The sequence below is a fragment of the Gymnoscopelus microlampas genome (genome assembly GCF_963454915.1).
Source record: "Gymnoscopelus microlampas genome assembly, chromosome: 14".
Classification (NCBI taxonomy): domain Eukaryota; kingdom Metazoa; phylum Chordata; class Actinopteri; order Myctophiformes; family Myctophidae; genus Gymnoscopelus; species Gymnoscopelus microlampas.
In genome coordinates, this window is record NC_139951.1 from 21,433,682 (window position 1) to 21,458,661 (window position 24,980).

The window sequence follows — 24,980 nt, forward strand, 5'->3', positions numbered from 1 at the left end:
TCATTCATTCATTCATTCATTCATTTATGTATCTTTTTACTCTAAGGTTCTGCCATGGCAGCAGATGTAGGCTACATGCTTCCATTTATGTTTACATAAAAGCACTGTTCTGAATACATGTTCCCATTCAAGGATAACAAAGTGTGGAATAACAGGCAATTCTCAACTTCTCAACTTTTTCAGGCCGTGACCCCCCAAAATAATCAAATTTGAACTGGGGACCCCTCAAAATAATCATATTTGAACTGGGGACCCCCCAAAATAATCAAATTTGAACTGGGGACCCCTCAAAATAATCATATTTGAACTGGGGACCCCCCAAAATAATCATATTTGAACTGGGGACCCCCCACCCTGACAAGCACTTGGAATGTAGGAGTTGAGGCATTATTTAGTTTGACTTGGTTCCACAGATACAAATTGTGAAAATAGCAGATCTACAAGCTCACAATGCCACACAATGCGAAGCGATGTGAGCTTGTAGATCTGCTATTTTCAAAATGTTTGCCTCTTTCTTATATTATTTGACTATTTGGCCAATATCTGACACAGTTTTTATAATATAGTTTGTTGATTGTAATGGTCTACTTTTTGTTCTCTTTTTTTTTATGTATTAAAAATGCCTTAAAAGTCCATAAATGGTCACTTCACTGTCATCTGGGGACCCCCAAAAAAATCATTTGGGGACCCCCCTGGGGATACCGACCCACAGGTTGAGAACCACTGCTCTAGATGATCTTTTCCCTCTTATGTAGCCTACTGTATGTATTTATTTTAGTTTGCCTTTTCTTTTCCCCACCCCATAATGTTATTCATTTTCTGCCTAAAGTGAAAAATAGCAGCTATCTACTATTAGTTATCTGTTGACAAAAAAAAAAGGGCATTGACTTGTGTGCTGTTTGGAAACAGTTGACAATGGTTATGTAAAGCTTTTCATCAGCTTATTGTTATAGACCTGGTTGCTTGTTTCTTTCGCACAATTTGGCAACACTGCTTCTAATGGCTAACAAAACTAGCTGGCTCCGTCTGTGATCATAGAGTTATAATATATCGTCTGTGATCCATGCTCTGTGGCTGCTTTCAACAGCCATGGCTGGGACGGTGGATAGATCTTTCTATTACTGTATGATCCATCTAAAAGTATCACACACCGCTGAAAAGTATTGCGGACACGTTATTATGAATCCCACTGCGCAACGCGGACTGCTCTTCATGTGGTCTCACTGGTCTGTGTTTTGATTTCCTTCCTGGTTTGGCATGCATGACCCGCCCTATGCTGACTCTGATTGGCTTACCCGTAATGTTCCTTACCCAATCGTGAGTCGTCATATCTAAACCAACCAATCACCTCCGTGGATTTCTTTTTCTTCACAAAACTATTTAGCAGTCAACTTTTCTCCAGTGAGAGTAGCGTGTAGCGATGATGGACGTTACATCACTACTTGAGTCTAAAAATAGCTACACTACAGAAAACGCTACTTGGTTCAAAAGGAGCGACGCTACCGTCACGCTACTGGGAAATGTAAGTCGCTACTTGTAGCTCGCTACTGCCCAACACTGTTTGTAAACCACTGTATTGGTCAAAGGAGTAGCCATAGCTGAATGGGTAGAGAGCCTGCCTGAGAAACAGAAAGTCCTGGGTTCAAATCCTGAGCTAGGCAATGTGATTGTCTCCATGAGAAAGACACTGAGCTCCTAGCTGCTCCTCTGTGTGTAGCAACTGAATTTGTTGCTGGGTAAAACGGAATTTGCCCTGTGGGATCAAATTTGAATTATTATTAGGGGGGTGTGATGTTGCAATGGTCCATTTTATTCCCCCTAACTGCACAGTGCAGGAGCTTCGAGAGTCTGTTTGCCTCCCTCATCATGTTTTCTATCAATATGTTGGATTCATGTTAAAGGGATAGTTCACCCCCCCAAAAAGGGCTTTTTATAACGATTAGTCACCCCATGGAGACTTGAATTCATGGATATGTTTTTGTTTGTCGCATTCCTAAGCCAATAATTTGATGACCGGCATCGGTTCCGGTAGGAGACACAAAGAGTCTCCTTTGTGTCTCCTACCGGAACCGCTGTCATGAAATACTTCAAGGAAAACTACCTTGCTTACTGTGAGTCGCTCTGGATTAAGAGCATCTGCTAAATGCCTAAACTGTAAATTGTAGAGAAATAGGAGCAGAACTATGTACAGAGCAAAAGGTGGTCTGTCTTGTCATTACAATGACAGTGTAATGGTTCAGTTTTTTTCACCCTAACTGCACAGGACATTTTATGTCTGTTTACATTTATAATGTTAATTTCAGTGATGGAGACAAACCGCACAGACATTCACTGTACTTTAGCACATTTTGTAAAACTTGACTCTGACTTAGTATAGTCTTTTTACAATTATAGCTGGCATGGAAGATGCAACTGGGAATGTAATAATTAATTAAGAATGTGATACTTAACCCACCTTTCAGAATTTAGATGGAGAGTGAAAAAGTTCTTTAGGAGTTTTGAACCCTTAACCGGTTTATAAATCACTGATTTATCTCACATGCTAGCCCCTTTACTGTTACTGAGAACAACTGCCTTAGAATCACTGCTGATGATGTGGCCATAGCTGAATGGTTAGAGAGCCTACCTGTCAAGCCTTAAATCCCCGGTTCGATCCCAGGCCTCAGCAATGTGTCAAAGTGTCCCTAAACAAGACACTTTAAAGAATAGCTCACCCAAAAAATACTTATTCTCTATCAATTACACACTCCATGAAGCCTTGAATTCATACTGATACTTTGTCGTACGACAGTTTTAGCCGAAAATAGCCGATCTACAAGCTCACAATGCGTCACACATTTTAAATAATCAATCAATAATCGGACGATCATGTTAATTTAATTGTGGGAAGCCAAAATCGTGATGCTGATTAAAATTAGATTAATTGTGCTGCCCTATAGCTGACATCACAACTTGAGCTGTGTGTTTGGAGTGGCATGCTCCTGTTTCTACGTATACACTATAGTGAATTAAGTAACATTTTACTAATCAATGAATCATGCAATATATCAGTGCCTTGCATCATCATCTTGAAATGAATTTCATGCTGACTTGTGCAAAAGCTCTGTACGTCTGTGTGTCTGTATAATTCACGCATCTCGAGAACCGCCTGACCGATCGACTCGGCGCAGTACCTGCAGTGCCAGCAGATTCGACCAATATACCCATTAGATCTGGTTGTCCAGAACCACCGGACAGATATGCCTGACCGAATCAAACTCGCCGTACGTAACGCAGAGGACCTGAGGGCATGATGTGCTGAGTCCACTCCACTCCATATAAGAGCATTGGACTTTTTCTGTGTCATTTTGAGCAGTTTGACAAAGAACATCAAACATGCTAGTCACATGTTTTTGTAGGCATTGTGCTTAGTAATTACTGCAATGAATGTCCTGAAAACAATATTCTATTCTCTTTTATACAAGATTCTAGTGATTTATAGTATTCAATTGACGACTCAAGTGTAGGGGAATAGGGAGGAAATGGGGATATGGGTGGGGAGAGTACAGTATGTGAGCCCGTATGTGTATGTGAGAGTGTGAGTGCATATATTTCTGGGCCTGTGTGTATCTTTCCATATACACTTCTGCCTGCGACAAGCGGTGGTTTGCTTCCAGACTTTGACAATGCCATCTCGGGAGGAGGTGACAATAAAGCCCTGTGTGGTCTGGAAGGTGGCCGATGTCAGTGATGATGTCATGGTGGCCAACAGGGAGGGACTGAGGGCCCCTGCGGGGTGTGTCCTCTGGGGCCCCAGCTGCCCCAACCTAATTCTCATCAAGTCAGAGCCTGCTGTCAGTAATTTTTATGGGTCACGAGTAAATACCATTTTTTTCCCAAAAAAAACTTTCAGAAAGTAAAACAAATGAATCTAACATTTTCAGAAAATAAAGACATTTAAACAAATCATTCGGCAGAATTTCATACCGTTTGAATCAAATAAAAAACTTTTAAGAAGTAAGTTGTGAGCTTGTAGATCGGCTATTTTCACTAGTTTGACTCCCGGGGAGACATCAAATTATTTTTTTGGGTCACAAGGTTAAAGGTTTGGGAAACAATGATCCAGTGTCACATCACATATGTCTGTGTTTTGTTTGTTCTGTTCTGTTCTGCATGAAATCTCTGTCCGCCTTTCCCTCGCATATCTCGAGAACCATTCGACCGATGGACTTCAAACAGACCTGAGGGAGTGCGGTACCTGGTGTTAAGTTGATCAGATCAACAAGTCTAAAAATATATATATTTGTAGACATATTCCTATTCCTACTGTGTCTAAGGGTAAAGTGTATACAAGCTACATTTCCCCCTCAGGCTCACTCATGGCCATTTGACAGAGGGGCTGCCAGCACACCTTCCTGTCCAGGCCTCCAGTGGCACGAATCGTTCTTTGAAGCGGTTGACCTGCGGCTTGTAGCCCAGCAATGGTTTACCCAGCAGACCACATGCTGGGCATGGAGGGAGGAAGTGGAAATGCAAAACTCATGTTAGGATCCAAGAACATTCACAAGTGCACATGAACACAGACCCGGCCAGGCAAAGCCACTCACATGTATTAATTCATGCATGTGGCGCCACCATCAGGCAAAGGACTGGATATGTGCAAAGTTCTGTTTATTGTCCTCACCAGGCTATCAGGCTGGGAGCAGGGGTCATGACCATGCTGGCTTGTGGTGGGCATTTTTGTCAAAATTCTATTTTTGCCATGGACATGCAAATGAGCAGACAATATTACCAGAAACACATAAAGAGCTAGCTGTACTGTATCATAGTCAAGAGACCTTTAGCGTTCCTTGAAGGTGGTCTGTAACTCTGAGTGTACTGATGGGTCCATTTGGTTCCATCGGAACACTCTCAAAAAGTATGGGGGTCCTTGAAAAGCCTAAAAAGTATGGTGGACAGTGGACTAATGTACAATAGTGTCATAGTAAATAAGTGTCATACATATTCTGAAGAAAACATGTTGACTGACATTAAATAATTGGGTTATATTGTCATGATGCGACTCAGGAGATGTAGGACCCAATTGCAGAACAGACAGTCAAAGAGGCAATGCAACTCAAATGCACAGTGCTTTATTCCCCCAAACACAGGAGTACACAGGGAACACTAGGAGAACACTATATACTAAGTGTCACGACAACATAACAGATCTGACATGAAAACAAAAGGGACTGAGGGTTTAAATAGACCCAGGGTCAACCAGACACAGGTGAAACTCAAAGACAATCAACACAGGGATTGGCTGGAAGACTAACAGGACACAGGGGGAGAAAACGAGTAATCACAGGGAGGCGAGACAAAACAGGTAACAGTAACTAGGCAAAAGAGGAAACACTAGGACATCACTACAATATAAAAGTATAACACAGACAGGTCATGGCACTTATGATCAAAATAAGAACATTATATGTATAGTGTTATGTAAAAACTAAATCTACCATTTGCCACCATGGGCAAGGACAAGTCTTTGTCCGTGTATGCACATATTGATGATGAGCAGTCAGCCTAGTAGCAACTAACTTGCTTCAGCAAGCAATAGTATCAAATGCAGCAGTGAGCCGCTAGAGGGAGACGTTGGACAGATGAACGTTGGTGGGTCGGTTATACTGCCGACTGCCGTCTCCTCGGGTGGGCGAATACAGGAGCGACTCCCGTCTTACAACGGACAGACTGACAAATTACTACGTCCCGGCGCTGGGGGACAGACAGCTGTTGAAGGAGAGGCTCATGACCGCCATGAAAAGAGACGTTTTTTGGAACGTTGTCTGGATTTTGCCACCAACATAGGAAGCAAGTGGACGCCGCCTGCCTGCACTGCACATAGTCTCTCAATAGGATGAACTACAGCGGTGTTGCATAGGATAGGTGTATTATGAAGTGACCGGTATTCTCACACATTGCTCGTGTCCTGCGTCACGTGCCAGTGCCGTCGGTGTGTCGGCTGCAAGAAGGCGCGGAGAAACCGGCGGCTATTCAGCTCATTTAAAGGTAAGGCATGGATAATAAAAGGCTACTAAGCTCGACCATATCTCGATATTAGGCTACTTTTTAGGCTACCATTTTGGCGCTTTATGAAACAGCGTTGCATTGCACTTAAATCATCTCCCTCGGTGCTATGAGGGCTGTGCTGACAGACTGACAGTGACAACAAGCACGTGTGACACTGTCACACGCGCCGTCACGCTCGCTATTTGGGTGCGGTCTCCCGAGGCAGGTTGACAGCCAGTCAATTCAATTATGTACATGTACTACAGCCTATTTAGATAATATTTTAACTCAGTCTAGGCACGGCACCTGATACATTCATGATACGTGGTGGAAGAATTACTCAGATATTTTACTCAAGTAAATGTAGCCATACTAACTACAAGATATCAAAATACTCTGTTACAAGTAAAAGGCATGTGTTCAAAATGTTACAGTTAAAGTACAAAAGTATTGGCACCAAAATATACTTTTATTTTATTTTATGCACCACAAGTAAAAGTACTAAAATGTTTGAAAATAGCATATCAACAAGCCCACAACACCTCACTGTAAGCTTGTAGATCTGCTATTTTCAAATTGTCAAATATTTATAGATTTAGGAACCACATAAACTAATTGGTGAAAGTGAGAGGAACAGGTGGAATTTTCCTCCCTGCTTTCTTTCACTTTCTCTGCCCCCTCTCTCTCTTTCTATTTGAATTCCCTCACTCACTCACTCACTCTCTCTCTCTCTCTCTCTCTCTCTCTCTCTCTCTCTCTCTCTCTCTCTCTCTCTCTCTCTCTCTCTCTCTCTCTCTCTCTCTCTCTCTCTCTCTCTCTCTCTCTCTCTCTCTCTCTCTCTCTCACACACACACACACACACACACACACACACACACACACACACACACACACACACACACACACACACGCTACTATTGCAAGTGAGTGGTCTGAAGTGAGGTAGCCAAGTGTGTGGGCATTTCAAACAAGTTAAATTAATTGAAATCAATATGCCCACACAGCAACACAGGTTGTTATGCACCCTCGCACCGTTTCTTCTGTAACTCAGTCACACGTCTGCAAAAGAGCTATTGATTTCATGATACAGTTGTGTGAGATTTTTTTCTTCTTTTTTAATTTAGATTTATTTCATGCATCGTTTAAATTGTATAGGCCGGTTATTGATGTTTGACTGACTTCATTGTCTTCATTGCACAGCACTTGGGTGGGTCAACGTCTGTTGTTTTTGATTGTGTGCTTTATAATGACATTGACTTGACTCACATGAGAAAGACACAGGATGAAACATATACTATATCTTCTCCTGGTGCTGGCACTTTCCTGTTTGTAACTATGGACAGTTTCCTGTTTGGTGGGTGTGTAGGGTGTGAACGTGAGTTAAATGTGTGCCTGCATGGTGCAATTCTATGTGTCTTCGCAAACGATCAGTTCTCTCTCTCTATTACTATCTCTCTCTCTCTGTCTCTCAGGATCAGTTTGCTGTGCTAAGCACGTTTGGACATGTTGGTTAGTAAACCACTTGTGACAATATGGAGGCAGATTTAATTCTGTTCCTGTGCTGTCACAACATGAAATGAAATGCAGTGTTATGTGCATACAGACACTCCCACAGCACAGATTTTCTGAGGGGTACCTCAGAGTCTTCATGTTATATGCTCATGAGTGCATCCACTTTGTTGACAAGCTGTAATCTGTTCACCATCTGTTGGCATGTTTCATGCTGCACAGTGGCGAAATATCCTCAGTTAATTTAACTCGTGAGAGTGTAAAAATTGATCCGTAAGGGACATGCAAGGTTTGTGTTAAAACTGGTTTGTTTTACTGGGGCACCTCAGGGTTGTAATTCATTGTAATGTAATTGGAATGCTTAAATTTACATATGGTTGCGTGCCGGTGTCGCACACTGTAAATAGCAGATCTGACGCGTTGTGAGATTGTTGATTGGCTATTTTCTGTGTGCAGCTATATGTATAAATCAAGCTTGAGACACAAAATGAATGGTAAAGAAAACAAACAAAAATATCTGCAAAGGTTTCCAAAATAAATAAATAAACTGAAGAGTGAAATATCCAAATCACAAGAGATGCCCTATTCATAGCTCTTGAAATATTATAACGACAGAAACAAACTCACAATATAGTTTTGTATTAACATCATGCAGCACTGATACTCAGGAGGTTTGTTTTTGTTCAAAATCTGTTGTATTTGTATTTCAAGCTTCCTTGCTCCAAAACTAACTTCTCTTCAGAGACAAGTTATGAATTATGCATAGAGCTTTGAAAAGTTTTGATAACAAATATTGTTAGAACATCGGGAAAAGAATGTACTTTCATGAATCATATTACTAATCAGTCACTTTGGAGTTTGTCATGGTGAAAGTGGTTCAATAAAATAAGTTAGATCTGAGTCTGACAAAAAAGCTTATTTTTAACTCAGACCTTATGAACTCAGACAATGCATAATATGTTCATTGCAAATTGGCTTGTATTGTGCTGTCTGCTGCAATGTGTTTGAATATACTTAAATTAAAATGTGGTATTTTGAAGGTTTGAAGAGTGATTCCGTTTTGATATAGGGGTAGGGTTATATATATATATATATATATATATATATACTAGAAGTTCGGGCCGCTACGCGGCCCGAACGTCTAGCGTGACGCGTCGTTCACTTTGCAGTGCCACCTTACAGGCACCTCACAGTGTGAGAGAGAGTTTTGTGCTCTCCTAAATCCACGGCAGGCTTTGAAAGTACCCACTTCAGAAAGAGGTGACGTGCATCACCTCTCCAATGACCAAAACCCACTTTGTGATTACTCAGACCTGGTATGGCAGACCTGTGGGGAGTGTGCAGTGGTGTACAATGTGAAAAGATAGTTGAAATCGCAGGAGATGAAGTTAGCAGTTTATTTGTGTAAAGGGTCGTCGGCGTGGGTTGTGTTGAGGATGGAAGCCGTCGAACTGGTGCATCCTACCTATTTATAGGTAGGATGTGATGTCATGCTGTCGTGAGCTTACGTCACACTGGCGTGTCTCATCGTGATGTCACGACCGTGATGTCATATGACATCACACTGGCTACATACATACATACAGACAACCGACATGGCGCAGGATTCAAATTGTATATATATATATATATATATATAATATATATAATTTGAACCAATCTGAGAAATGTTGATGTTGGGTAGGAGACCTACTGGTTGACATCTTAAAATGAATGCGTAGAATCTCTGTCTGAACATCTGAATGTCTGACTGTAGTTGACATATCTCGAGAACCGTCCGTCCAACTTCAAACTCGGCGAGCATGTCACGACGTCGAGTCGGTCGGATAGGCAGTTGTCCGGAACCGTCGATCTGACCAATACGCCCATATATAGGCATACAGTATATGGAGATCCGATTGTCCATAGCCGCTGATCAGACCGCTATGCCCATATATGGGCATACCCACAATCCCACATATGGGACAGACCGACTTCAAACTCGGCGTGCGCATCGGCGAGGACCTGAGGGAGTGAGGTGTTTATTTACGTCCAAAATATTGGTCAAACATTGCTAATGGGTGGTCTAGGACTCTGCATTGGACCGAGAAATCTGGCATCGGTCTGGCTCTAATCGTGGGATGGGGCATCACTCTACAGAGACAGGACAGGTGTTTACCATCTTTCAGGAGATGCTGTGTTGTTTAGTGTGATTGAGGTCTGTCATTTGATGTGACTGTCATCTCCCATGTGAGTTAGGGTTAGGGTGTAACCCGCGAGAAGACAAAAGGATCAAGATTTGAGCTCATCTCCTGTAATCTAGGATGGGATTTCTATAATATTATTCTATAATAATAATAATAATTATTATTATGTATTATTATTAAGTAATAATTTGCATAATTAATAATGATAATACTGAGTAATAATTGTCTGTGTACAGTTAGATATTCTGTCTCAAAAGAGGATGTACTCCTGGTCAGTCCTGTGAGTGGTGATTGTAGGAAGAAATGTGGTTAGAGGGGTCATGAAGTTTTCTGATGGATAGGACCACAGAGAGAACTGGTGAATAGATGATCGGAGCATATTTTGCTGTAAGACACAGCTGGAAGGAAGACAATGTATTATATATTTTCTAACAGAACTCAGTCCTTGTGCAGGGCGGGCATGTGTGGTTGCCTGGTTGGCATGTGTTTTTTTGAGTCAGACGTCTTAACCACTCCAATGTCAATGGGTAACAAGTTTGTGTTTATATTTATGATAGTTTAGTGAGTTTGTCTGTCACGTTTTAAGCCAGAAGCCATTGGCGCTTTGGTACTTTAAGAGTTGAATGTGGCAAACTGCAAACAGACCTAAAAGAACATTTGAACTTATCCATTATTTGGAGCGAAATATTCCCCCAAAATCTTCCTCAATGTACCATTCATCACAATGCTGTCACTCAGCCAAAGTTTCTCTGTGGAGAATCCAGACTTCTCTATGGAGATACTGAATCACTCCCTCTCTATTTCAAAGAGACCACAATTATGACCTCCCCGGCTCCCCCCCCTTTAAATATTCTTTTCAGAGTCCCCTCTCTCTCAACCCCCACCATCCTCCCTCTTGATGCTGCATCTGTGGGCAATTACCATTAGCTTCCCATACATGTCCAGCCAACAGAGGAAACTCTTGTAGTGGCGCTCACAGCACGGGGGCTGCTGGTCGGGATACAGGGATGGAGACACAGAAGAACAGAGGGATGGCTGGTGAGGAGGTCTATTCATGACTCTAGGACGGGGGCAGCGGCCGAGGGGACGTTTTATTGTGACCACGACGACCCACTTCTGTCACCAGACGGCTGACACAAAACGGTTGACTTTGCTGACTCTGGTTGACTGTCTCTTGCTCCTTGTCTCTCTCTCTCTCTCTCTCTCTCTCTCTCTCTCTCTCTCTCTCTCTCTCTCTCTCTCTCTCTCTCTCTGCTCTGTTTCACTGAGTGCAATTTTCTCATAGTTTTCTGTTTAGCTCCATTTATGTAGCATCCTTCCCAAAGTGCCCTGCAGATGTGGCATCAGACAGCCAGATACAAATGATAACAATTACCTGAATGTCACAAATACAAAACAGAAATGTTGCAATTTCATTTGCAATAATAAGCAAACTGACAGAATGTGCTGTTCAGCTGCTCTCTCGATTTATTATGTCATTGGGCGGAGGGGTTTTAAGCATTTAATAACCTCTAATCTCAGTCATGTCTGAACCAGTGGACAACCAATCACACCTCAGTATTGTCATACCTGTACAATACATGTATCAGACAACCAATCGTCACTCTGTAGTGAAGACAAATCCAATGTAAAGAATGGTGAGCTATAAGATAAGTAGACTATATTGGAATGGCTTTGGTGAGTCATTCAGTCAGCTAGGCAGAGGCGTGGTGCCGCCCTTAAGCTCTATTTTATCATCCTCAGCATCAGTTTTCATAGTGTTGTTAAAGCTGCAATCCATAACTTTCCTACCCTGGATTCGAACCTGGGTCCCCCGCGCAAGTGCTGGAATCTTTAACTGGTGCGCTATAATGGACAGCACATAGAGTATGGGAAGGCTATTTGAGTTTCATGTAATACCTCTTGTCAACCAGTAGTATTCTAAATGCCTCAATAGTAGAGCAGAGAGACCACCTCCAATCACCATATTTTGATTTATTGAATATTTTATTAGACAGAAATGCAAACAGCACTTGTACAGTCAAACACTTGGTCTAAAAGGATAACACCAAAAAAGTCCTTGCGTTCTTGTTTCCTTTGGGGTCCTATGTATTCAATTTCAAGTTGTGTTAGTCATTTGTAGTAACATACTCTACCATACAGATTGGTTAAAATGACACTTTATTGGCCCTGACCACTTAGGCTCTAATGTAGCCTTTATTGAACTATAAATAAAGCAGAAAAAATGACACTTTATTAACTAAAAAAGTTATGGATTGCAGCTTTAAGATGTTCCCCTGGAACTAGTCGCACTCCTTCTTGTCTAAGATAAAAATCCCTCTAGAGCCATTTGTTTTCTTACACTTAGCTGACTCGATATTTTATTTAAAAGAAAAACAAAATTCAGTCCCCAAAATACTGGCGGATTGATTTTCAGTTTCCTTTGCCCATGATCATGAGTAATGTTTATTATTTGTTTTAGCAGAGGGTGAGTAAATTGTCTTTATGATAGCCTACGCTACTTGAGGCATAGAAGGTCTGTTAGAAGATCAGCGTTGTACATTACTAACGCAAATCTTTGCCAATCCTCACAATGTTTCACAAGCATAGTGTGCATTCACGCTTGCTTTTGCTAACCACTGAGTAAGTCCTCACATTGCCAAAGCACTTGTAAGTGCAGGTAAGTACTGTAGTATTCCACCGTGTGCAACACTATTTTTCATCATTCAGTATCTTATCTGGGTCATCCAGATTTTTGGGTCCGATGCTGATTACCAATGTTTTAGCCAATATTTTGTCAAAAAGTGCAAAATGCTCTAATCAATTTGAAAAACTTAGATTTGATTAATGTTTCTATATGAAAACATTTCACTTATGAGCAAAAACAATGAATACAAATAAAAAAATAACTTTTTCATAGATACATTTTTATTTGACCACTTCCCAAAAAAAAAAGCAGATCTTCAAGCTCACAGTTTTTTTTTTGCCCATAATGACATGCCCAAGATAGAGACTACAGGATGAAAGAGGTTAAAAATCAAGACATATCCGCTGCAGATACCGACGTCATCAAAAAGTAAAATAATGGCCAATATATCTGCCACACCATGATTTTGGCTGGGCTCTATTCTCAATGATTTCCACCATGTAACAAGCAGACATAACAGTTACTGAGGATTATATATATTATATAGGCATCATTGCATCTGCAGCATCAGTGAAGCTTACCAGCTTATGGATGGTCCCTGTGCTCTTATAGTCCATGTTCCACTATAAATACCCTGCAATTCTGGGTACAGCCACCTAATACACTAATGGACAGTGGACGCCTACTGACATTATTTTTGGGCAATATATCATTCATGTAACCTTCATGCGTAAAGCATATTGAATCAAGAGGTGTAGAGAGAGAGAGAGAGAGAATGACAGAGAAGAGAGGCAGCCTGAGAGAATGAGGGAATGCAAGACACAGTGGAGAGAAAGACAAAGTGAGGAAGAGTATGGAGAGAGTGGAGAGAATGGAGAGAGTTTGTTTGAGGAAGACAAATTGGCAGAGAGAAGGAAAGGATTTAGGGAATCCCTAATAGGGTTTGCCAGTTCCATTTCAAATCCGTAAATTATACGGATTAGCTATAGTCACAGGTGTAACTCAGTGCCAAGAAAGAAACAGACTGTGAAGCCTAATTTATACTTTGTTGTACGACCGTGTCGCCGATTTGCAACTGTTCTCGTTTTTGATAATCTGTACTAGCCAACCCTCTGACACTAGCTATCTGCTCTTTGCTGTCTGCGTTTCCCTCTCTTTCTCTTGCTCTCTCTTTGACACACTTTCTCACTGTGTCTCCTTATGCCCCTTTCTCATCATTTCCCCCATCAGCTCTCATTCTCTGTCCCTCAGGGCGTTCTGACACCAGCTACCACTTTATAACCGTCAAACTGGCGGACAACATTGACATTGGCCAAGTCTGCTTAGACGAACACTGCCCAGTCCTGTACCTGGCAAAGGGGAAACAAAATCGTTATACCCTTGCCAGAGGGACTCCTGGCAGCGGAATGTGCCACGAAACCATCGTAATGGGACGTTTTTCCACTCCTATGCGATGTGGTGTAATAACATCCCCATATGGTGAAATGTTGAGTAACACTCTTAATGAGAAGGAAAAAAAAGTTGTTAAGGGACTTTTCTCTTTGTTAGTATAGTGGAAAAGAGAGGATGACGACATGTACTGTAACACAGATCATTGGTCAGATTGGAGCCTTCATTGGTACAATGAAGTCTGCTGTATGTACTCTGTGTGGTTAAACTAACAGGGCAACCACACAATAAAACCTTTTAATGAGATGAAATGCAACATTGGCTGTTCTATGTTGGTTAAGATCCCCTACGCCTGAAAGCCACATAAAAACCCGCTGGCCTGCAATTGAATCCCATCACTACCACTAAGTCAATGAGCCTCATATATCAATAATTCCAAACTGTATAATATACATTATTTACATATACAGTATGTGTTCAGAATGAATTAATTGTCTTAAAACATATGAAGTGTTGTGTTCGATTGAAGGCATTTATTTTCAAACACATTTATTTTCTGAAAGGACTTCTATCAACATACTGTACTGTGTATGTTGATCAATTCCTTTCAGTCATAGATAACAAGATTAGTCTGAATGGTTCACATTCACTTCACTACCCCTCTCTAAAGGTCCACTCACTGAAAACGTTTTAACCCATTCAATCCAGGAACGCATATAGGCCTACTGTGTCATTTTAGATTTTTAGTTATAACCAGTATTCTATACTTTGGACTATTCAAAAATAGCAGATATACAAGCTCTTAGCGCGGCACTGTGTGCTTCTGGGGATTCTACAAATGTCTTCTAAATCCTACCAGTTTTTATAGCAAAATGTATGTTGCTAGTGGTTCTCAAACTTTTTTCATGTCAAGGACCACCCAAAATGATATGTATTTGGCCGCGGAGCCCCCCATCTCAAAATATTTTGTTCCAGGGACCCCCAGAAGCAAAGCTTTGAGTTAAAAATGTATATATATATTCAAAGATTTGCAAAATTCTTTTTTGCACAGATCTTCCAAAAATAGCAGATTTACAAGCGGCACTCGGTGCCGTGCTATGAGCTTGTAGATCTGCTATTTATGAATTGCCAAAGACATCTAAAATGACACAGATGCGTTCCCCGATTTAATGGGTTAAAGAGGAAAGAGGCCATTCAGCAGTCACGGAAGATGTGAGCAGTGAGGGGTTCAGCGTCTTTGCTCAAGGACACTTCAGAATCAACTGTATTATCACAGGTTTACAACAGTGGGTGAAATTCGTTTTTGTGCTTCGACATGATAACAGGAGAAGCCAGGGGAACCTTCAAATTGTCCAGATTCCAGAACCACTGCAGCCCCATGTACTGTAAATGTACAGGGTAATGAGGAGAAATCGAATCATGGGTTGCTTGACAAAATGAGTCCCAAAGTTAGTACACGTCAGTACATTTACATCAGCCTTTTGGTGATGTACAGATTAAGTACATAGCCGCACACACACACACACACACACACACACACACACACACACACACACACACACACACACACACACACACACACACACACACACACACACACACACACACACACACACACACGCACACACACACAGGTAGTGCTCTTGGCACAGCGCAGTAAGCCCGCACTCTGTAAATAGCCCAAACTATGTAAATAGGTATCACATGTTGTTTAGATGTGGATGGGAGGGTAGACTGTTCTGTTCAATGGAAGTAAACTGGAAAATCAAGATCCGAGTTTTGGGCTCTGGGCAATACTGTCAAGTAGCAGGGATCCTTCAGAATATAGGAGTAGTTCACCCAAAAAATGACATATCTTCTATCGATTACACACCCCATGAATCCTTGAAAAAAAAAATCCCTCGCATTCCTAAGCCAATAATTTGATGATCGGCGGAGGCAGTCATCATGGAGGCGGTAGGAGACACAAATTACCTGCATTTGTGTCTCCTACCGGAGAGACCACCGCTCATCAAATTATTAGCTTAGGAATGTGACAAAAATGCTGTGTAATCGATAGAAAATAAGTCATTTTTTTGGGTGAACTAATCCTTTAAGTGAGTGTTATCGTTTTAGATTAGCTTTTATAATTTGTTGTGTCACAAGCAGGCAAGGACATGGATGTGAATGGATTCATTTAGTTTTTAGGTCAGGGTTTGTCTGTATGTCTGCATGTCCATGAAAGTAGGCTAACCACAGCTCACGCAGCTATGTGCCGGGATAATGTCACAAGACTGAAAGTGAGCACTAAACAGTGCCCGGTGTAACTCGCCCTAGTGGACACAGATTTGTCCATGAACTGCACACACCAATAGCAGAAATTTGCTGTCACTATATTGGACACGGAGGCCATGCAGGTATTAGACTCTGTATCCTGTTTTATATAAATAAAAGTAACAAATTAGCCAAATTTGGGCAAGGTACCACACAGGCGTGCTTGTGCTGTCCTGTTTTGGCCCGTGACCGTTGCTGCATGCTGGTCATCTTTCTATGTACCTTGTGTATGTATCCACAGTATGTAGTTTCTTCTGAAATGCCGTAACCCATTAAAACTGGGAAAGCGTCTGTGTCATTTTAGATTTTAACTACTTGAACCATTATTTTATACTTAGGCTATATTCACAAATAGCAGATATACAAGCTCACAGGGTGTTACTTTGTGCCACGCTGCGAGCTTGTAGATCTGCTATTTTTGAAAAGCCATGAACATTTGTGAAAATACATATCATTTTGGGGGTTGACTTGAAAAAGTTTGAGAACCACACTGACATAGAAACATACGTTTTTCAGAAAACTGTTCGGTCTCAGTTAAAAAGGGAAAAGAAAGAAACCTGAGAAGGAGACGAGTGGATGTAATCACCGAACAGCAGGGAGTCTCTGTGCTTTCTATCTAGACTAGTAAAGAGCCATCTCAGCCATTGACAGGCAAGCAGTAATCAGCAGGTGATCTCCATAGTGATGAAGGTCCTTGTCTAGTAGCCAGGCTGGGGAGCTTGTGTGTGTGTGGATGGTGTGTGCGTGCGTGCGTGTATAGGGGGGAGTGGGGAGTGGGGACGATGGGGAGGGGGTATCGAGAGGGGGAGGATCCCAATAGAATTAAATGTCATCCCTTTCTCGCTTCACACAGTGTCTCGTATTTTCTCTCTCTCTCTCTCTTTGCCCCCCCATGTCACGCTCACGCAATGCTGTTAATTCTTCACCCATTCCCACTCCCTTTCTCTTCATCCTCTCCCCCTTTTCCCCCGTGTCTTCTCTTTTCATCTCTCCTTCTCTCTCTTCTCTCACATTTCCTGTCCTGTCCTACTGCGACAGATGACCACAGATGTTGTGTGTCATATTGAAACTCATACTTCATTCTGTTCTTATAATTAACCACTTTCAATCTGGCGTCCCAGTTTTGGGCATATCATTGTAGGCAATTGTTTTCAAACATTTTCAAAAAAAGATGGACAGCAGAGTCACTGCCCATCTTTCGCCACAGGCTGAAAACCCACCTCTTCAGGAAACACTACCTTTCCTCTTCGCCTTGCCTACTTGTTGTTAACTAGTTGTTCGAGCTCTTGTTTTATTGTTTTATTGTTTTATTGTATCTTTTTTATTCAATACACTTATTTATTTTGTTTTATATCTTGCTCATTTGATTTTCCTATTTGTCTCATCTGTTTAAGAAAGTAGGTAGCTGATACAGTATATTGCTCTTTTACCTTAGCGCTAGGTACAGTATACTCTTAGTTGCTTGTTTTAGAAGAGAATGCACTTAAGACTTCTGGTGATTATTTCGTTCCCTACCTATGTTGAATGCACTTATTAAGTCGCTTTGGATAAAAGCGTCTGCTAAATGAGTGTAATCTGTAATCTTTAATCTATATAGAATATTTGATATTCATTTTCTCAGACACGCCCCCTTCCACAAACCCATTGTAACTTCAAACTCCATTTTAACCATGATTGATTCATCAAACACACCGTCCTTGGTTCTGGAGACTCATATCGCCCTCCTAATACTGTATGTGAGGGGGCCGTGTTTTTTCGATTACTTTTTTCTTTTTTTTAATTGTATTAATGTTTCATTTTCCAAATCTTTATTTTTTTTAATAAATGAAAAAAGTAATTGAAAAAACACGGCCCCCTCACATATTAGGAGGCCATGAGTCACCAGAACCAAGGACGGGTGTTCTTGATGAATCTGTCATGGTTAAAATGGAGTTTGAAGTTACAATGGGTTTGTATAGGACTTTCTAGGGTGTTCACAAAAGCGATTAAATGACCCAATTTCTATTTAAAAGTGAAATATCCCTTGAAGGAGCTTGAATTTGAATTGAAGTTAGGGACATTTAATTAAATTGGTTCGGGCTGCTACACAGCCCTCAATTTAGAGTTCAGGACACTATGCAGCCCTCCACCTACATCTCACTGCCGATCCGACTGATATGCCCATATATATGGAGATCTCTGTATCTCTCAGTCCTTGTCCCTTGCATGCCCATATATGGAGATCTCTGTATCCGTCTTCCATTAAGCCAATTTGAATATGGGATTCCAGTGGGTACATTTTATTGAAAAAAACTGTGACATGCTCTCTGGTAAAAAAAACTACACCAGATTAATAACACGGCAGGCTAGCAACTGCAGCTATTCAAATGATTGATGGGTGTGTTAGATTTAGGTGTGCCCAGAGCCATGGGTGTGCCAATGTGCAAGCATAGACAATAGTCAGCAGCATTGTCAATGCAGATTGACACACAAATCTAACACACCCATTGATTTAAGCAGCTGTGTTGCTTAAATCTACTACATCATAATGTACTAGAATGTCAGTAGGGTAGGTCCCACCCACATCTGTGTCAGAAGCATTGTAGCCAACGCATGCCGAGGCCTCAGAAGCGTCAATTACCCATGATGCCTTGCAGGTTGTGAGCAGCACAGTTTTTCTGGTGTGTAGTTTGTTTGTCTTACATTGGAGTGGTTCTTTCACTGAAAGAATACTGCAAGCAAAATGCATGCCAAGTGGGGTCAATCACTGCGCTTCTTTCCTATTGGTTGACACCCAGTCAATGTTCACCAATGCTTCCCTCCACGTTTCAGACTTCGGATGTTAACAATATTAATCTATAATCGATTAACTGCCGTTTTGAAAAAGAAAAAAATAATATTGAAAACTTTTCTTTTTTGGGGGGGCTAGTGAATTGTACATGTATGGTGTGTGTGATATCAAATGTGAGCTTACCATAATCACTGTAATCCTTGATCATATTCCATCATATTCAAGGGCTTTTGGAGAGAAATGAGACAGACTCCATGGACTCCAATTTTTTCTATTTTTTCCCCCACGATTTTGTAACCCCATTTTGAGCATAGTCTCTAATAATACTTATTGCTTGCATGACTTGTCTAGGGAGGGAGAGAGGGACAGGTCAGACTCAGAGGAGCACTGAGTTGTGGTTTTGAACAGATGCCAGTCTGGGTGACTTGTGGTGTTCCAAGCCACTTCCCCAACACACCACATGTCATTACAGGTCAGTGGTTCTCAACTGTGAACCGGGAGACTCATACTGCTGCTGGCTTTCATTCTAGATGAATAATTTTTGACTAATATACGATTCTACATTTAGCTGACGATAGGATGGTGGAGTCGGGAGAGCCCTTATGTCTATGTCCTTGTTGATGTATTATTATTTAATAAATATGGGATAGAGGAATTTAGAAGTCCTGTGACCGGTTGGATGGGCGGGGGGATACAATAATATTGTATAATATTATTATCACTAATATTAAGTGTATATATATGGTATCGCACAAATTCGGATTGAATATATTGTACCCTGTTCTTTACTCACTCAATTAAAAAAAAGAAAAGGAGAAGAAGTCCTGTGACCGGACAGCTAGGGTGTCTTGTGTTCAAACCTGTGACCGTGAATGGAATTAGCTACGTGGTGGAATAAAGAACAAGCAGTGTTTCTCCTGGACAGTTGGGCACCAATTAGCTACAGTACCAAGAGTGGAACACAGTAAAATATTCAGCATTCATTTAACTCTGTGAGAGTTTAAATTAACTCTCAGAGTTGAATAAACACTAAGGATTTTACTGTTGGTCTTCAGGACCGCGACCACTGTGGTTTATGACTTTCAGGGTAATATTTTTCACGCTGAGTACAAAGTAAAAATCCTCAGGGTCCGTTTGGACAGACATTTTACTGTCTTGTTACTAGACTAGACTCTAGTAAATAATGTAATGTGTTTTTTATCATGAAAACAGTTGCAACAGGTTTAGCTATGGATTTAAACCGTTTTCACTTTTAGTTTTTTCTCCTTGTGTATTAAAGCAGCAAAAATTGTGCTGTGAGGCAGATAAAGCTTGTATGTTGTAACTATGCTCTGTTTATCTTCGCTCTTGTTTTCTTTTTGTTGTATAGTTCAGTAGCTGTTGTACACCAGCTGTTCTCTTTATCAAGGCAAGCCTGAGGAGCAAAATTAAGTTTCCACTATTAGGAGAGGTTGTTTCTGCTTTCCCTCATTGAGTTCGGTAATGTGCGTAGATGCTGTGTTTTGAACTAAATAGTCTCGCTGAATTATGCATTGGCCTGACTAACCCAGCCGTTGTGCTTGCAAATGTGTATGCACGCACATTTTGGCATATTCATTTTAGTTTGTCCCGATGTTGTATGTATGATTTGTACATCATGTAGTGAATATTTCATAATATTTTATTTCCAATGGCAAAAACGCAGAGGGGCCCCATGTGTTACCCCTGTATATGTGCGCTACAAGTTTTCTTTCAAAAATGTACAGGTAGGCTATTCTTATTGTTCTATTGGACAGACAGAGAGAGAGAGAGAGAGAGAGAGGGGGCGGGGGGTGACGTGTAACACACATCATTCTATACCGAAAGAAATAAAGGTCTTCATGGCCCAAAATATATGGGTGAAAAGTGTATTGTTTGGTAAGGTAATGTACGACGGTAAAGTACGAATGGAGGATTGTGTTTTGATGGGTCGATGCTGTGGGACCCAGGGACTTCAGGGTGTGTGGCACCATCTCGGCTCGGAGCCTTCAGGCTACGGACTGGAATAACAGGAAGGAAAGGGTCTGGTGGGTTTATATAGGGTGGTGCTACTGTAGTAATGACATGGTCATAGTTAAATTGACATTCAGGATTTTGCTGTATATGTGGTATCAACAGAAAGTGCCTGAGTCACTCAAACAAGCATAACTTTACCACAAACTCAACAGAGTCTGGGGCCAGTCGGACAAAACCAAAACTCTCCTGTTTCACATTCAGCATGGTCCAAATCAACTGGAACCACATCCCCTACTATGCAGAAAAATAACATGTTATTCCTTTGCACCAGGCCAGTGCCAGGTGTGGTGCATGGGTGTGTGGGTGAAGATATTACCACCAGCCTGTCCCTGCCCGGTCATGGCTCTCACCTCTATCATGCCACAGCAGGCAGATCTGAATAGGGGTGAAATGGGGCAGAACACCTCAGGCTCTCCAGAGGAATGCACGGTATTTCCTACCGTAGAGACTGTACAATATAAGACTGACCCAGCTGAGGTGAGATGTTCCGGTGAAAAGCAGGGCATGGAGTTCGCTCACATTCATACAACCCCCTCCACCAGGAGCCAGCAGAGGGGTTCAATCCCAAGTTTCCAATACATGCTCTTTTGTTAGATACAATCTCTGTTTAAACAACTTCATGAAACAACAAGTAACTGATTTACATCTTTGCTCTAGATTATGTGCTAGATTATGCTTTCGCAAGAAAACTAACACACACACACACACACACACACACACACACACACACACACACACACACACACACACACACACACACACACACACACACACACACACACACACACACACACACACACACACACACACACACACACACACACACACACACACACACACACACACACACACACACACACGCACTTAACCACGACCCCTAACTGCTCCCGATGAGTAGATTGGTGCCTTGCATAGTTCTGCTGTAGTGTGTGAATGGGTGAATGTTAAGTGCTTTAGAGAGAGAGGTGCTATACGCAAATGCACTATATCTATGTACAGTATGTACAGGTACATGTACTATACTGTACAGTATTGCAGATTGGGGAGTCCAATATACACACATGGCTCACTGAATCATCCCCATCTTCCCCTCCTACACCCCCATGCAGTCTAGCACTTAACCCTACATCTAACATTTAGCCAACATTTTCACCTGCACAAAAGATATCTCAAAATCTAAGGGCAGAAAATGTGATGAGCAGATTGGCATGAAAAGTTATGCACTCAGGAAGGATTGAACACTGCACATGTTGGTGACCCCTTGGCCTTTTCTCTAGTGCCACCCATAAGCAAAATTTCCACTTTCACATAAGATATATCAAAATCTAATGGGCGGATTGCCATGAAACTTGCAGTGCAAGAAACTCAGTGCATTTATTCTTCCTGAAAGATGAACCCCAACTATTTGGTCTGATTACACACTGGCAAACTTCGATTGATTTCCTGTATCTGTGTCACGTGGGTTTAGGAGCCCAGAAGTCAACACAATCGCCAGATCTGGCAACACTGACCATAGCATGTTCGCAAGATCTGGCGTTCACGTAGAGTGACCGCACCCGCTTGAGACCATTTGTGTATAATTTCGCACTAGAGGTGTTGGTTCTTTATCTTGGAAATACATCAAAGAATACAACACATGCATAATCTTTCCTGGCCCTCCATTGTGCACACCTCAAGTAAAGAACAATGCTCCAGGTGAGGCTTGAACTCACAACCTCGGCATTTCTTAGCTGGTTACTGTCTTATAAGTACCGCGCGCTAACCGATTGCGCCACTGGAGCATACGTTAGGGAGGTGACATTGATGGTGAAACATTGACATTGCAGTGTGGCACTGTATGTAGTCGCGCTGAATGCTTAAGACTCGCCAGCATATTTAAATCCTGGGGGAGTGTTCATATGTTAATTGAGGGCCCTATGCGGTATCTGCTATTTTGCTCCTTGACTTAACAAGACTCACCGCATAGCGCTAAGATGTGGTCAGGACCGAAGCGAAGCGAAAAGCAAGTGTCGGGAGGCAAGCGGGCGCACATTACCCACGTATGCCTGATAGGCAGCCAAAGCCCTACTCACCATCAATCCATCCGATCTGAAAAACTCATGTTACACTCACAATTTACATTTCAAAGCCATGATACACACTGAGTGAACACATAATTATGCATGCTTCCTGGAGGTCGGCCCCTACTGATTTTGGCTACCAATATGTCCAGTTTCACATATTATATCTCAAAATCTAACTAGAAAAAGTGCTCCTCGGAGCACAGGTCTCCACCAAGTCAGGTAGGTTATTATGGCCTATATGGCTATAATAGGCCAAAGTGAAAACGCTGGCATTTCTTCCTCTGCCTTTCACAGCAATTGGATGCTGCGTTCATGATTTGAGGCATTTTGAGGCATTTTGAAGCACACAACAAAAATGGGTTTTGCAAAAATATGCCTGCTATAACAGGTCAAAAGGATGGCATTTTTTCCTCTGCCTAGTGGGAATGTGCGTGCAAAGTTCATGATTTGAGGCATTTTGTTCGAAACGAGCCACTCGTGCAAACTTTAGATGGCAATCTTAGCCAATCAGGATCAAATATGAAAAATTGAACAGATCTGTCTTGATCACATGACTATAGAGATACTGTGTACTGATTTTACCGAGCAAAATCTAATGGGTGGATTGCCATGAAACTTGCATGGCAAGAATCTCAGTGCATTTATTCTTCCTGAAAGATGAACTCGAACTATTTGGTCTGATTACATACTGGCAAAATTTTATTGATTTCCTGTATCTGTGTCACGTGGGTTTAGGAGCCCAGAAGTCAACACACTCTTGCGAGATCACAAGATCTGGCGTTTATGTGGAGCCAGTCCATCACTTAGGAGACCATTTATGAATAATTTTGTATTAGAGGAGTTGGTTGGTGGTAATCTTTTCCACACCCTTTCTTGGCCCTCCATTGTGCACACAATACATCAAGTAAAGATGCTCCAGGTGAGGGTCGAACTCACAACCTCGGCATTTCTTGGCTGGTTACTGTCTTATAAGTACCGCGCGCTAACCGATTGCGCCACTGGAGCATGTATTGTAGGTTGAAATGTATGATATACATTACGCACACATGCCTGATAGGCAGCCAAAGCCCTACTCACCATCAATCCATCCGATCTGAAAGACCATGTTCCACTCCCAATTTAGGTGGCATTTCAAAGACTTGAAAAATTAAATAAAGGTTTTTACAGCAATTTTTCACATAGCTTAGAAGTGAAATGGAGTGCGTTTTCTTCCTCCCTCTTATTTTCACTGTCAGTTATGCTGCGCAAACATATCTGATCTACAAGCATACAACGCGTAATGCAGCGACTGTTTTTTACTCTGAGATCAGATATTTTTGAGCAACAGTAGAACCACTGAGCAAATTTGTGAAACATACCTATGTATGTCCACTTGTTGCACTGAGATAGATAGAAAGGGTGAGATGCTTTAATAAATGGCAACTGAGAATGTGAATATGTGTTGGTTTGTCAAGAGATATCACAGACAGTAACATAATTAGACAGAGGTTACAGTGATTATGACGGCCATGCATGCACTTGGACATCTCTTATTTCAATGTGATGTTTCTTGCACTTTTGATCTCACCACTTAACGCAGTGCACTGATTACCCCACTCATAATAGCAAAATAGCATTTGCCACGCCTCCACGTCTTTTTTTAAGAGTTTAGACAACTCCACATCTTTTAAGACATAAGACCTGGCGGTAATTAAGACGTGCATAATAGGGCCCTATATGTATCTACTGTCTATGTCTGTCTGGAGCTAATCTCACAAACGATAGATAAAACATTTAAATTTAGTATTAATATATATATAATACTTATATATATATATATACTTATATATATAAATATATTTAACTTAAATCATACAATGAACAAGCAAACAAGATATAAAATACAAATCACTGAACTTAATTTTATTCAACGACTTATTCAAAAAACAAATGTAAAGGTTAAAAAGTGGCTAGGACAGGCCTGAGTTCTGCCAGAGCCTTGTCTCCTGTCCCTCTGTGGAGCTGTTTCATTCTCTGCTGTCCTATTGTCTGTCTAAATAAATGCATTCCAGGATTGATTCCAA

The 24,980-nt window shown here is 41.4% G+C and overlaps 1 protein-coding gene across 3 annotated transcripts in view; it reads left to right on the plus strand.

Annotated features, from left to right (window-relative positions):
- The first annotated feature begins 5,734 nt into the window (after window positions 1-5,734).
- The window catches only part of rhbdf1b (rhomboid 5 homolog 1b), a 56,699-nt gene continuing 37,453 nt past the window's right edge, over window positions 5,735-24,980 (plus strand). For all 3 annotated transcript variants that reach the window (XM_084077705.1, XM_084077702.1, XM_084077704.1), the window contains exon 1: window positions 5,735-6,027. The gene's annotated coding sequence lies outside the window, so the exon portion shown is untranslated. The remainder of the gene's footprint in view (window positions 6,028-24,980) is intronic.